This window comes from Dermacentor silvarum, chromosome 4 (assembly GCF_013339745.2).
Source record: "Dermacentor silvarum isolate Dsil-2018 chromosome 4, BIME_Dsil_1.4, whole genome shotgun sequence".
Lineage (NCBI taxonomy): Eukaryota > Metazoa > Arthropoda > Arachnida > Ixodida > Ixodidae > Dermacentor > Dermacentor silvarum.
Window position 1 is genome coordinate 94,557,867 of NC_051157.2, and position 13,254 is coordinate 94,571,120.

Genomic DNA, 13,254 nt, shown 5'->3' on the forward strand with positions numbered 1-13,254 from the left:
CCGATTGGTGCATGACATGAACAAGCAACAGCGTCAAGAAGCGATCGGTGAGAAAGGCACATGACTTGCATCGTTTGTCAGTTAACCAAGCGCCCTGTAATATGGGTGTTCCTCCCTGTTATGATTCTTTGTTTCAAATGAAGTTAAGTTCCCCTCACTTTGTAAAGAATGTATGCTTTCTAAATAATATTTGGGCTCGATTGTGCCTATGTCATTGCAAGAAGCCGCATAAGAAGCAACACAGCACACACACCACCCCACGCTATACGAGCTATCCCACCGCAATGTCTTGTTTTAGAAGCCCCTGCAGAACTAATACCTGCAGGCACCCACAGGGTCAACTCATCTTGCCTACGAGGCGCAATACAGTATAATTTATTAAACACACATGTTCAAATTTATGCATGGAGAGTTGACTTTACTGTCACATAGCCGATTCCAAGCTTATTTTGACATAATAAATTAGTTTTGTGCTCCAAGTCGATGTTTCATTCCATCATAGAGTCTCTTCTTGCTAATAGGTAAATTTCGTGCTAACTCGCTGTGCCTGATGAAGTGTGAAAGAACATGCTCTACAAATGAAGCTGCGCGTTACGGTCTTTCTCGTCATATATATCGCCTTGACCTGCAGATATACCATTTGCATGAGACCCCACTGCGTTATTTGCAAGGGATGGCAAATATTCCCGAAATCTGCAAGAACACTACGGCTGCTTTGTGCATAGGGACTGGCCATTCACCAAAAGTTCTATAGCGGAGGAATTTGCAGAACTTTTCGTCTCTCCTATGTCCGGTGACACCACAAATGGCGACCTTTCTTCTTTGACAAGTCAGAGTACCATGACTGCTTTCTACGGTCCAGCCTGCCAGATGGACAAGGCAGACTTCACTCTTGAGGAGCTGCGACACACGCTCAGCCTCTACAAACGCCGCACTGCCCCAGGTGAAGACGGTGTGACGTATCAAGCATTACGGAACATTGATAACAGTTTTCATGACCGTATACTGGACGAGTATATTGAGGTATTGAGAACTGGTGTAATCCCTGCTGAGTGGAAATTGTCCGTGGCAATACCAATTTTAAAGCCCGGGCGCCCTACACGAGACCTCAAGTCCTAACGGGCGATATCCCTAACATCAAATGTCATCAAGTTAATGAAGTGAATGGTGCTGTTTCATCTAGAAGACAGGCTAGAGCAGCAAAATTTTTTCGCTGATGTGATGAGCGGTTTTCGTCGCCTCCGTTCAGCTCTGGACAGCATTTCAGACCTTGTCTCAGCGCTTGAATGTGCTAAAGGAAACAAGCACTCCGCCTACATGCTCTTCCTAGACGTACAGAAAACTTTCGACTCGGTTCCGCATCAGGCGATTATTTTCGCTCTTGCAACCGCCGGAATTTCGGGTCGTCTGCTTCGCTTTGTGTGCAATTTCTTATCGGAGCGCCGGATGAAAGCGCGGGTCAGAGCAATGACAAGTGAATCCCAAACTGTCAAGTGCGGTGTCCCACAGAGCAGCGTTTTATCGCCGCTTCTGTTTAACACAGTACTCGCCGCGCTTCCAAGCCGCTTGCCTAGAGACAGTGACTTCCCTGTGAGCATAGCTGTCTATGCAGATGATATTGCTCTGTGGATAAGCGGACCTTCCCACCTTGGCCCGCGGCTTCGTGCAAGCTTGCAAAGAGCTCTGAACGTGACTTCGGAGTACTTGGGTGAAGTTGGCCTGCAGATATCACCTGCCAAGTCGGCTGCAATAGCATACCACCCTAAACAACGCGCTCGTCGAACAATGAGCCGACTATACCTTGACGAAACGCGGATAAGCTGGGTGTGACAACACCGTTATTTGGGCTTAATTGTGGATGATCGCATCTCTTGGCGGCCTCCTGTTAAATTCGTACGACACAAATCGCAATCCATGCTTAAGTATGTGGCCGCCTTGACTGCTTGAGGTGCTGGCTGTGACCAAACAACGGCTCTGCAGATGTACCAATCATCTGTACTCTCAGGCATGATGTATGCGTTACCATTCCTGAACGTCCCACCTAGTTTGATGGCCCAACTGGAACGTGATCATCGCGTTGTCTTTCGACTAATGCTGGGATTACCTCGTGAGGCGCAATCAGTTCCATTACTCACTGAAGCACATCATTTGCCTCTAAGGCTACAAGCAGACCAGAGAGCTCTATATCATATTGAGCGTCTGCATCGCGCATCGAATGGTCAAATGCTCCTTGATCGTCTGATTCACCGCCCGTTTTCTCGCATTGGAAAAATGGCGGCATTATTATGTACATTACTGACATTTCTGAAACATGATGCTTCAGTTATGCCTTCGCCTCCACAAGATATCACCAAACACCTACTGCCCAATTGCCTTACAATCCCTGACATACACAAAAAGTCTGATATGCCTGTTTCGGCCATATTCCAAATGACTTAGTCGCACATGTTCGAGAGATTTCTAGAGTATCTTCAAGTATTTACAGATGCATCTGTACACAGCGAAGGTCAAGGCACCTCTGCAGCTTTTTTCTGCCCTTCAACTCAAGTACGATGCATATTTCATATACCCCATCCAGCCTCGTCATCAACTGCGGAGCTAGCAGCAATTAATGTTGCACTTAAATACGTGCAAGAGGAGTTAACTACAGCGAAGATTCTCATATTTATGGACTCCCGCGCTGCCCTTAGCAGATTACAACGCAGTCAGGTTGATTGCCCAATTGTGCGCAGCATTACTGACTCTGCCAACAAAATTTTCTCATGTGGGGTATCTCTCGCTGCTTAATGGATACCTTCTTCGCACGTACGGATCGCCGGAAATGAAGAGACTAATCGACTGGCTTCAACTTGCACTCATAACGACTGTGCTTTCCCTGAAAGTTTGTGCAAGCTTGATGACGCTCGTCTGCTGATTCGTCGCCACCTACTCAAGTAGCATCCAGACCAGCGCGTCGCAAATGAAACATTCCCGCCACGTGTTCACAATCGAGGATTGCACCGTACGTCGCGCTAGAGCGCAACTACTCAAGCTAAGGGTCGGCTTTGTTAACGTGCACGAACGTTTATACAGACAAAGACGTGTGACCAGTCCATCGTGTACGTCTTGCGGTGGCTGCGAGACACTTCAGCACCTGATTTTGGAATGTCGCACTTTCAGTGCGCAACGCATTTCGCTAGTGAGGGACTATCATCTCCTTGGCCTGTGGTGTGCGACTCTAGACGAATCTTTATACCTCAGTGGTTGTGCGTCTCGACGTGATCAAGCTCATCGCGCTCTCCTTACTTTTCTAGAAGCAACGAACTTAGGGGCACGTTTGTAACCAAGCAACTGTTTCTTTTATATTACATTCTTTAGTATATAGCGTGACCTGCAGGGACGGGCCCTACTGTATGTTTTACTTTATTCTTCGAGATTTGTCATCTCGCCCTTTCTCTCCTCCTTCCTCCCCTCCTTTCTATCTTTCCTTTCTATGTTTCTCTCGTCGTTCCTTAAGAGTAGGCAGGCGTTGTGCCCCTTCTGGTGGCAGTTGCCAGCCTTGCTCCTCGCTTTCTCTTTCCTTTGTATATGTTTACAAATCAAATAATAATAATAATAATAATAATAATAATAATAATAATAATATAATAATAATAATAATAATAATAATAATTTATTGATACACATCCAATAGCAATACAAAGAAACGGGCCTGTCTAAGTCCATGAGGACTTGTGTGACTAGGCCCGGCAGAGTCGGTACAGCGATGTGGTTACATATTTACATTATAACTCATTTTTTAACATCTTTCAGACAAATAGTTGGTACTAATTACATATTAACAGACAATGACATTGCAAAGAAAGATACAAAAGCATAAATAATTGCAATAACGAATGGGAACAATAATTCAACATTTCGACAATAATTTCTTCAACTGTTTTTTTGAAGTTGCAGAAAAGAATTCATCAGACAAATCATTAAATATTTTTGGGATGTATACTATTCTTCTAGATTCTCCATACTTAGTAGCAGAATAGGGTATTCTAAAACGTTTTTTTTTCTCTCAACAATCGAAGAGCAATGTATGCCTCTTTAAATTCATCACTCTAATTATGGCGAATAATAACCGTCCTGATAAACAAATCCTCGAAAGTGCAAAATCCCAATTCATGAAATATATTATTGGAGTTTAGTGCAGTACCATATGCCACATTTTTTAATATATTTTTTAGTAATGTATCAAACCGATTTTTCCAGCTCTCTGAACAAAAGGCGAAAATTGTTATGCCATACCTCAGCACACTGTATGCTAGTGCGTGGACTATCATTTTCTTGATTGGTACAGGTACTAAGCCCTTTATGTTAAAGAGTAGATATGCCACACTCCTTAGTTTACCACATAAAAATGCCATATGATAGTGCCATGACATGCCGCTGTGGAACGTTATACCCAGGTATTTGAATGTGTCTACATATTCTATAGCAGTACATGTACATGAATTGCATTGTTCATCATGTAAAAATATTGGTAAGTTTATGTTTTGAGTTTTTAATGGACTTCGAAAGCACATGAGTTTGCTTTTCTTAGCATTTATAAATACACAATTTTCTTCAAACCATTGCATGTCCTTATGAACTGCACTCTGTAGAGTGTTAATAGCTTCTTCATAACGTATGTGGCGTGTGAGTAGGACCGTATCATCTGCATATTGATACACCGTCGCTTTTCTGATTATCGAGGGAAAGTCGTTCATAAATAAATTGAATAACAGCGGTGACAACACCGATCCTTGGGGAACACCAGCTGTAATATATCTCCTATTGCTAACAATTTCTTTACTACCCATGACCACCTGGGACCTGTCATGCAGATAATTATAGAGAAGATCAAAAAAGGGTCCCCTGAAACCCAAACGAAACAACTTTTCCAATAAAATGTCATGGTTAACAGTTTCAAACGCTTTTGCCAAATCCAAAAACAAAGCACAACTATACAGGTTGTTATCTAGAGCAGAACATATATCATCGGTAAACTCTTCTAACAGTGTTATAGTGCTTCGCTCAGCAATAAATCCGAACTGTCTTGGTGTTAGTACAGAAAATTTCTTTAAGAAGGAAGTCATACAATCAAACAGAAACTTTTCTAGTATTTGGGAGAGTATAGGCAAAATGGAGATAGGCCTATAATTTTCCACATCATCTTTTTTCCCAGTTTTATACAGCGGCTTAACAATTGCGGTTTTTAATGTTTCTGGAATTGATGCGGTGTTTATAAAACCATTAATCATAAAAAGTAGTATGTCTGCTAATGTGTCAAAATTTCTTCTTAGTGTGGCAACAGCCACCCCATCTATACCTGGTTGTTTACTAGTTCGAAAACTGAAAATTATTCTCAAGTCTTCTTTCGTCAAAGTAGGCAAAAAAGCAGATGCTTCGACAGTTTGTTTGAGTGAGCAAGTGTGTCTCTGCGACTGCGCAGTATTAGAAAAACGTGTGAAAAATTGATTGAACTTATCTACCACTATATCTGGCCTATCTGAAAAAGATTCTAGGAACTTCGTAGGCGCGACACTATTGCCTCGGAGATTATTTATTAAAGCCCATGTTTTTGCTGAATTTTTGTATGCTTGATTGAATCTACCTAAAAAATACCGCCGTTTTGCTGATCTCAAGAGAGCAACGATCCTATTTCTCGCAATCTTATATTCCGTTTTCAATTCTTTGTTTTTCGGCGCACGCTTGCTCCTTTTCCATAACCAATCTCTGTAGGAAATAGCTCTCATTATGTCAGCCGTAAACCAGGCGTAATCTTTTCTTTGTTTTTTAGTTATTGTATGCATACTAGAAAGCTCAAACTTCTTTAGCTGCTCAGAAAATTTTTCATACACTCCAGTATAGTTCGAATCCCCAGTCATTTGCGCCCAGTCAAACTGTGCAATCAAATGATCAAATGTTTTCCTATTAAAAATCTGCACTTCCATTTGTTTGCTATTATCTTTTTCTTCTGACTTGTCCTTTCCGGGAAGGGGAAGATTTGCACTAATGCAACATGCCACAAAATAGTGGTCCGCTATCTTTTGACTAATGACACAAGCCGCTAATGAATAATTTGGTGCTCTTATTGCTATGTGGTCTAGACAGGAGGATACTAGTCTATTTTGCAGGAGTTCTTCTCTCGTAGGTTGATTTATAGTCATTTGTAAGCCGTAGGTTGATAAAATGGAAAGGTAATCCGACACAATAGTTGAATTAGTGTTCAATATACTGATCTTTAGGTCACCCGCCAAGCAAATCTGATCCGCTTCTATTTGGCTTTCTAAAATTTCTTCAAGTTCACTCAAGAATTGTGTGACATTATTATTAGGAGGACGATAAATAGCTAGCAGCAATAATTCTTAGTAAGCGTGATCTTTACTGGCAGGCTTTCGGCTTCGTTTAAACACACGTCCATAACCACAGTGTCATATCTTGTCTTGACAAACAACGCCAATCCACCTCCTCGTCTTTTCTGCCGTGACATAAGATGGGCTTTGTAACCCTTTAATTTATACATATGAGTGCAATCCTCTGGTGCATTAGTTTCTACTATTAAAAATGCATCCACTAAATCTGCGACTGAATCAGCTACCACACTAAATTACTCGCAATATTTTCTTAGGCTTCTGATATTATTACTTACTACTGTGAAATCGTGTTCACGGCTGGCAACAAATAAGTCTTTGAACTCACTGAAATTTGAGACAGAGGAAAAATTCACTGCCATATTGCTTACGAAATTTGAAGAATATCAGCTAGATTTTTCACTCGGATCAGGGGTGCATTTTCATCCTTCTTCGCGGAAATGTTTCTGCCCTTAACCCATGATAATTTGTAGCTCTTTTCTTTTGCTGCAGTTCTAGCTCGCCAGAACAGATTTCGGTTCATTCTTATCAGACTATCATTGATAAAAAGCCTCGGTAGCTGTCCATTTTGGTGCAAGCGTCTTAGCTTACCCCGTGCATCAAACCACGCCTCCCTTGCGGTCACAGAATAAAAACGTACTAGTACTATTGGGTTTGTCTTATGTTTGTTTGGCAAGCGATGCACCGTCTCGATATCAGAGCTACAGAACTCTGATAGCTCCAGCTTACCAGCTATGTTTTATAAGACTTCTTTTAGGTTTTCCTCGTGTTCTACAGGTAGCCCTTCAATTTCCAAATTCAGTTTTCTGCCATACTTTCATTTAGATCCTGTTGAAGCTGCTGAAGCTGCACCGCCTGTGTTTCCACTTGTGTTTTCAGGTTAGCGATTTGTGCTTCCCGCGCAGCTTCCCGTTCTTTACTGGCCGAAAGCTGTGCTAACACCCCGTCGTATTGTTTAGACATAAAAGATACTGTTTCTTCTAGGTCTTTCATTGCCATACTCAAATTTGTGAATTCAGCTTCCAGGAGGAGCAGTGAGTCTACTTTTCCATGCAAGGTCAGCAACGAGGTTAAAGTTTGCTTAATACTTGCGAGCTCTGACATTTACGCAGCTTCCGGTGTGTCTTCTGGTGGAGTCGTACTTGTGGACTGCGAGCCCGCCCCACCTCGTTACTTTGGCACGCGGCATGTTTTGCACACCCATGAATCACGTTTACTTTGACTCTTCGCTGCGAAGGTGCTTTGAGCTAGCCCTGAGCATTGCTGTCCCAAATGATACGGGTTTACACACTCTGCACATATAATAAAACGACCATCATCGGGCAGCACTTTGTTACAAGCAATACAATTGTCCATAATACCACTCTACAGGGTACACTCTGCAGTCGGCGGCAAAAACCTTTGTTAGGTTTATAACGTAAGCCCATAATAATCAATCAATCAATCATGTTTATTTAACGTGCCCAGGAACAACCCTAAGGTGTGAGTGCTGGCGCACGCATACATTACGAACCAAAAACAAAACACTGCAGGGGAATATTATTAAAAATAAATGAAGAAAAATTAAAATTGTGAAAAGAAGAGAGTACCGACAACAAAGCGCAAACTAAATACAAAAGAGAAAGGGGGAGAAGGGCACTTGAACAATGCATGAAATTATAACACAAGGCAAAGCTCGGAAAAGAAGGATGACAAGGAGTTATGAAAGATATGAAGATCACGAAGGCAAGCGTTATAAAGATTCTGTATTCTGTGGACAGTTGAGTGTTCGTGATGACAGGCAGGAACATGGAAAGGTCTATGTTCTCTGGTGATCTTGCATGTGATACGAAACATGACACACCTGAGTAGTTCGGGACACGTGAGGTTACCGTGAAGGAGTTTGAAGAGAAACAGAAGGTCAGCGCGATTACGTCGGTCGCAAAGTGAGGGCAATGACAACAATCCAACAGTGCTAGTACAGGGTGCAAAGTCCAGGTTTGCAAAGCGGTGGTTATATATGCTTAGAAACTTTTTCTGGACACGATCTATAATGTCACTGTTGGATCTAGAAGAGCCGTTCCAGACGACCGACGCATATTCGAGTTGAGGAAGACAGATGGCTGTGTACGATTTGCGGAATGATGTAGGAGACTTGAATTTCCTCGATAGTCTGCATACAGAACCAAGAGAGCGCATACCCCACATTGCAACACGTTTAGTGTGAGCCGAAAAGTGTAAGGTTCCATCAAAAAGTACATCAAGATCATTGATCTCGCATACCTTACACAACGGCAAAGAATCTACAGATAAGAAAAAGAAATACTTGCTATTTGGTAGTAAAAGTCATGACTTTGGTCTTAGCAGCATTCAAGGTAAGGTTATTATCCTTGCGCCATTTAGAAAAGGAAAACAGGTCAGACTGCAGGGCTCGACAGTCATCAACAATGTGAATTTTCTTTAAAATCTTGATGTCATCGGCATATAGAAGGAAAGAATAGTTCCGAATAACAGAAAGAACGTCATTAATAAAAATTAAAAATAGGAGTGGTCCTAATTACTGACCCTTGAGTGACGCCACTAGTTGTCATGTAAGAAGAAGACGTTTGGCCATTGACGTTAGCATAACAGGATCTATCAAGAAGATAACTGCGCAAGAGATTCACAACTGACGAGTCAACATCAAAGTGCGTAAGCTTGATCACTAGCAGCGAGTGGCTGACTACATCAAAAGCCTTGCTGAGATCACAAGAAATGGTGTCAACTTGCCCCTTTGAAGCACCGGCGTGGAGATCTGTGTCATGAAACTTGCGAGATTTGTGATAGTGGAGCGACCGGTGAGAAATCCATGCTGATTCGGAATGAGCGAGTTCTTAACAGTAAAAGACAATATGTTGTGAAGAGCAAGCTCAAAAATCGTGGATGTAGCACACAGAAGAGAAATTGGGCGATAATTCGACGCATCTGATTTACATGCAGACTTAAATACAGGAAAAACACGAGCAGTTTTCCACATGTCAGGGAAAGTGGAAGTAGTCAGCGTTAATAAATATTGATGTCAATACTGGAGCAAATATACTGCCGTAAGCTTTTAGAATTGTGGAGGGGATGCCATCAGGGCCGCAGGATAGGGAAGGCTTCAAGCGCTTAAGGCATTCGTGGACAAGCTTTTCATCAAACAACACCGCACTAAATGCAAGAACTGTCGTGTGCTGCGGACTGACACCAGCGTTGAAACCTGCATCTTTATATAAGGCAGAGAAATGGCCTGAAAAACAATCCGCGACTGCTTGGACTTCTGCCCCTCTAGTCAAGTACGCGAAAACTCTCTCCACGTTTATTGCAGTGCCTTACGGATATACTTCCAAAATTCCGCCTGCCAGTCGGAGGCACTCTTTTCCAAGAATGCCATATATGAGTCTTGTTCCCGCTTATGGAGACGTTTACAGAGAGCCCGAAACAAGCGAAATTCTTCTCTGCACTTCTTCTGGCAACAGAAATCTAGATTTTCTGTGTGCGCGATCGTTATGCTTTAGGGCAATTATGAGTTCAGATGAGAACCAGTGGGGATATCTAGAGCGTTTAGGCCTGTACTGGGGAATGTATTTGCGCATACTGCTCAAAACAAGCTGCGTAAACTGATCTACTTGGTCATCAACATTGCTTTTGTCTGTAACCAGTGACCAGTCGGTGGTGTACAAGGAATTATATAAACCAAGATAATCACCACGCTTGAAAGCAAAGCGTGGGGATTCATTTACGTCACTGGAGGAGCTCTGCCTCAGTGCTGACAAAGAGGCAGTTATCTTTAGTGGCGGATGAAACTTATCGGTACGCACAATTAAAATTTCGGAATGAGAGACATCTAAAACTTGAGCATTCGAGATGCAAAGATCTAAGACGTTGCCACAGGAATTGGCGATCAAGTTATACTGCTCAAGGGAACAGAAGGACAGAAAGTCCAACAACAGGCTGCATTTCTTCTCTGTGTAATGATTGTGATGAGATTATCTAAGTGTGTTCCAATCAATACCTGGTGTATTAAAATCACCGAGAAGAATTACTTTGTGCTTACTATGGGAGGATATTACAATTTCAATGGAAGAGATTACCTCCTCAACCAAAACAGGGGAAATATTCGGCTGTACATAGAACGAACTAATCAACAATTTTTCTCATCGGGGCTAGGCTGACTTCTAGCCATATGGACTCCCGTACACTTTCTATGTCGATGCGCCGTGCACATCTCAGCGAATTGTCAACTGCGATCAGTACGCCACCACCTTTTTGTTGAGATCCATTGAAGTCCCGGTCACTGCGGAAGACGTTGTAGTGCGGTTGAAAGAAGTCTGAAGACGAAATGTCACCACACAGCCATGTTTCAGAAATATAAAAAATAGGAAAAGAAGATGAGATTGCATTGCAAAAGAATTCACGTGCTTTGGTGCGAAGTCCACGAGCGTTTTGGTAAAAAATGTCCGAATTACACGCCACTTTGATCCTTGGGGGTTATTTCAGTTGCATGAATCATGTCATCGTGTAGCACCCCACGGAACGGCTTGAACAAGCAACCCATTGGCCACATTGACGGGTCGTTCAGGCGCTTAAAGGCTTCATCATCGACGGCTACATGAAAAGAAGAATACGGTTGATATTTAGTTCTAAGTCGCCGGCAGGAGCGGGGAGAAAAATTGAAGGCCTTTAAGTGGTTGGTGAGGTCGGAAGAGGCTGTTTCAGAGCTCAAATTAGAGACAAAAATTGTCTTAGGTCAGTGCGGCCGTTGAGCTACAGATAATCTCGAAGTCTTTCGGGCTCCAACCGAGGCAGGACTCTTGTTTTTTTGTGTAGTCTCGGGTGCTTTTTCAGTGGACGAAGCGAAATCACGTGGGGAAACGGCATCTCGTCGTTCAGCAGTGCGTTGTGACACAGGTACATCAGCTCGCGTTGAGGCAGGAGTAGAAGTAGTAAGGGTAGATGACTTTCCGGAGTCGACAGGCGTCTTCACAGGCATGACAGTTGCACGCCGCGACAGCTCGTCGCGCAGGCAACGAACCTCCGCTCGAAGGGAGGCGACGACTTGGGTCTGTTGCTCCACGCCACGGGAATGGTCCGTTACGAAGGCGTTCATTCTCCTCTCGCAGTTGGGAAACTTCTTCGCTCAGGAACGAGATCCCCTCCAGCGCGTCGAGGAGGAGGCGACGCAGACCTGCCATGCCGCCGCCAAGGTCACCCGGTAGGGAACGAGAGGAGAAGGGTGAGCCAGTTTGGGAAAGGGAAAGCTGCGGGGAGCACGCCGTCGGGTCGTTGTCGCTAGGCTTAACACCCTGCTGATTTAACTCACACAAGCTGTAGCAAAAGGAGCGCGATCCGGACTTCAAAAGATCCAGTTCGTCGTCTGGCTAGGTCACACATTTCGTATGCGCACGTTTTTCACACTTTTCACAGCGAAAGAACTGCTGTTTTCCGAAAAAAAGGGCACGAGCAGAGCAAGCATGCGTCCTTACTAGGCGCCATCCTGAGGGACTATAATAATAATAATAATAATAATAATAATAATAATAATAATAATAATAATAATAATAAAGGATTGAAGGATAGAAGGATTGGTGGTGTTAAAAGTGGTGACGTCATTGTCGCCGCATCAAGGTGGTAATAAAAAAGGAAAAAGAGAAAATAAAATAAAAAGCGAAAAAAACATTAGGTTTGTGCGGCCTGCTGTGGGGTTTCCGAGTATAAAAATAACCGATTGGTACATTTGATAATAGTGTACTAATGATATTAAATGATTGGTGGTGTTAAAAAAACCTGGTGACATCGCCATCGCCGCGTCAGGGTCGTAATAAAAAAGAAAAGAAACATAACATAAAGTAAAAAGGTGGAAAAACAGCAGTTGGGGAAACCAGTTGTGATGGCGTTCCGTCTCGGTTGATAGGTTCGCTTTGAAAGGATCATGCACCTTCCTGGCAACTCATCTCCACATCGTTCAGTAAATGGATTCATTGCTTTGGCTCCGGAAGAGCGATGGGCAGACATGCATAAGCTAGGAAAAGCAAGTAAGGAAAAGCGAAGTAACAGCTGAGCCAAAAAAATGCTTACGCATTAGTAGACGATTCTCAGAATTTCTGTAGCATATTTTGGCACGCAATTCCCTCAATCTGATGAACAAACTTGCCGCATTTAGCCACCTGCGAAATCTTTTCCCAAATGCGAACTGGTTGGTGCTCCGAAGGCGGCATTTCAGGATGTCAAGACAATTCAGAAGGAAACGACATCGCTGCTGGAGCGCTTAACAGACGATGACTTCAAAGGTGCTTCGACCAATGGATGAAGAGGTGGACCCAGTATATTGTGTCTCACAGGGAGTATTTTAAAGGTGACCACATTGATGTGGCTGAAAGTTTGCGAAATGAATTTCTTAAACGCACTGCACGAAGTGGTTGGAGAGATTTCGTATATAAGTGACATAACCTCGCGGAGAAGGTACCTTCGAAACCCTGAACTACGCACCCCCGCTCCCAGCATAAAATTAATAAAGTCCTAGAATTCTTTAGTATGTACAACATGCTGAAGAATTTTGAGCAAAAAAATGTAGTACTACAAATAAGCAGGCTCGCAAACAAACAAAGGGAGCGTGATAGACGCTACATTTGGAAGTGTGACAAACAGATCTACTATGAATAACTAAGCACAAAAAAACTAAACCGTCAAAGTAGCCTCCACCTAGTGCCCTTCAGGAGCATGTTCCTGAAAACGTTCGTGATAGCATAGCCCGAAAGCAAGAGTGGCCATATCTCACGCGGCGCGAAGACGCAATGTCCACGGTTGTGTCAGTCGTCATTCACCGAGTTGAGCTCATCGACGCTGTCGATTCGCTTGGGTTAGCGTTGCGTTT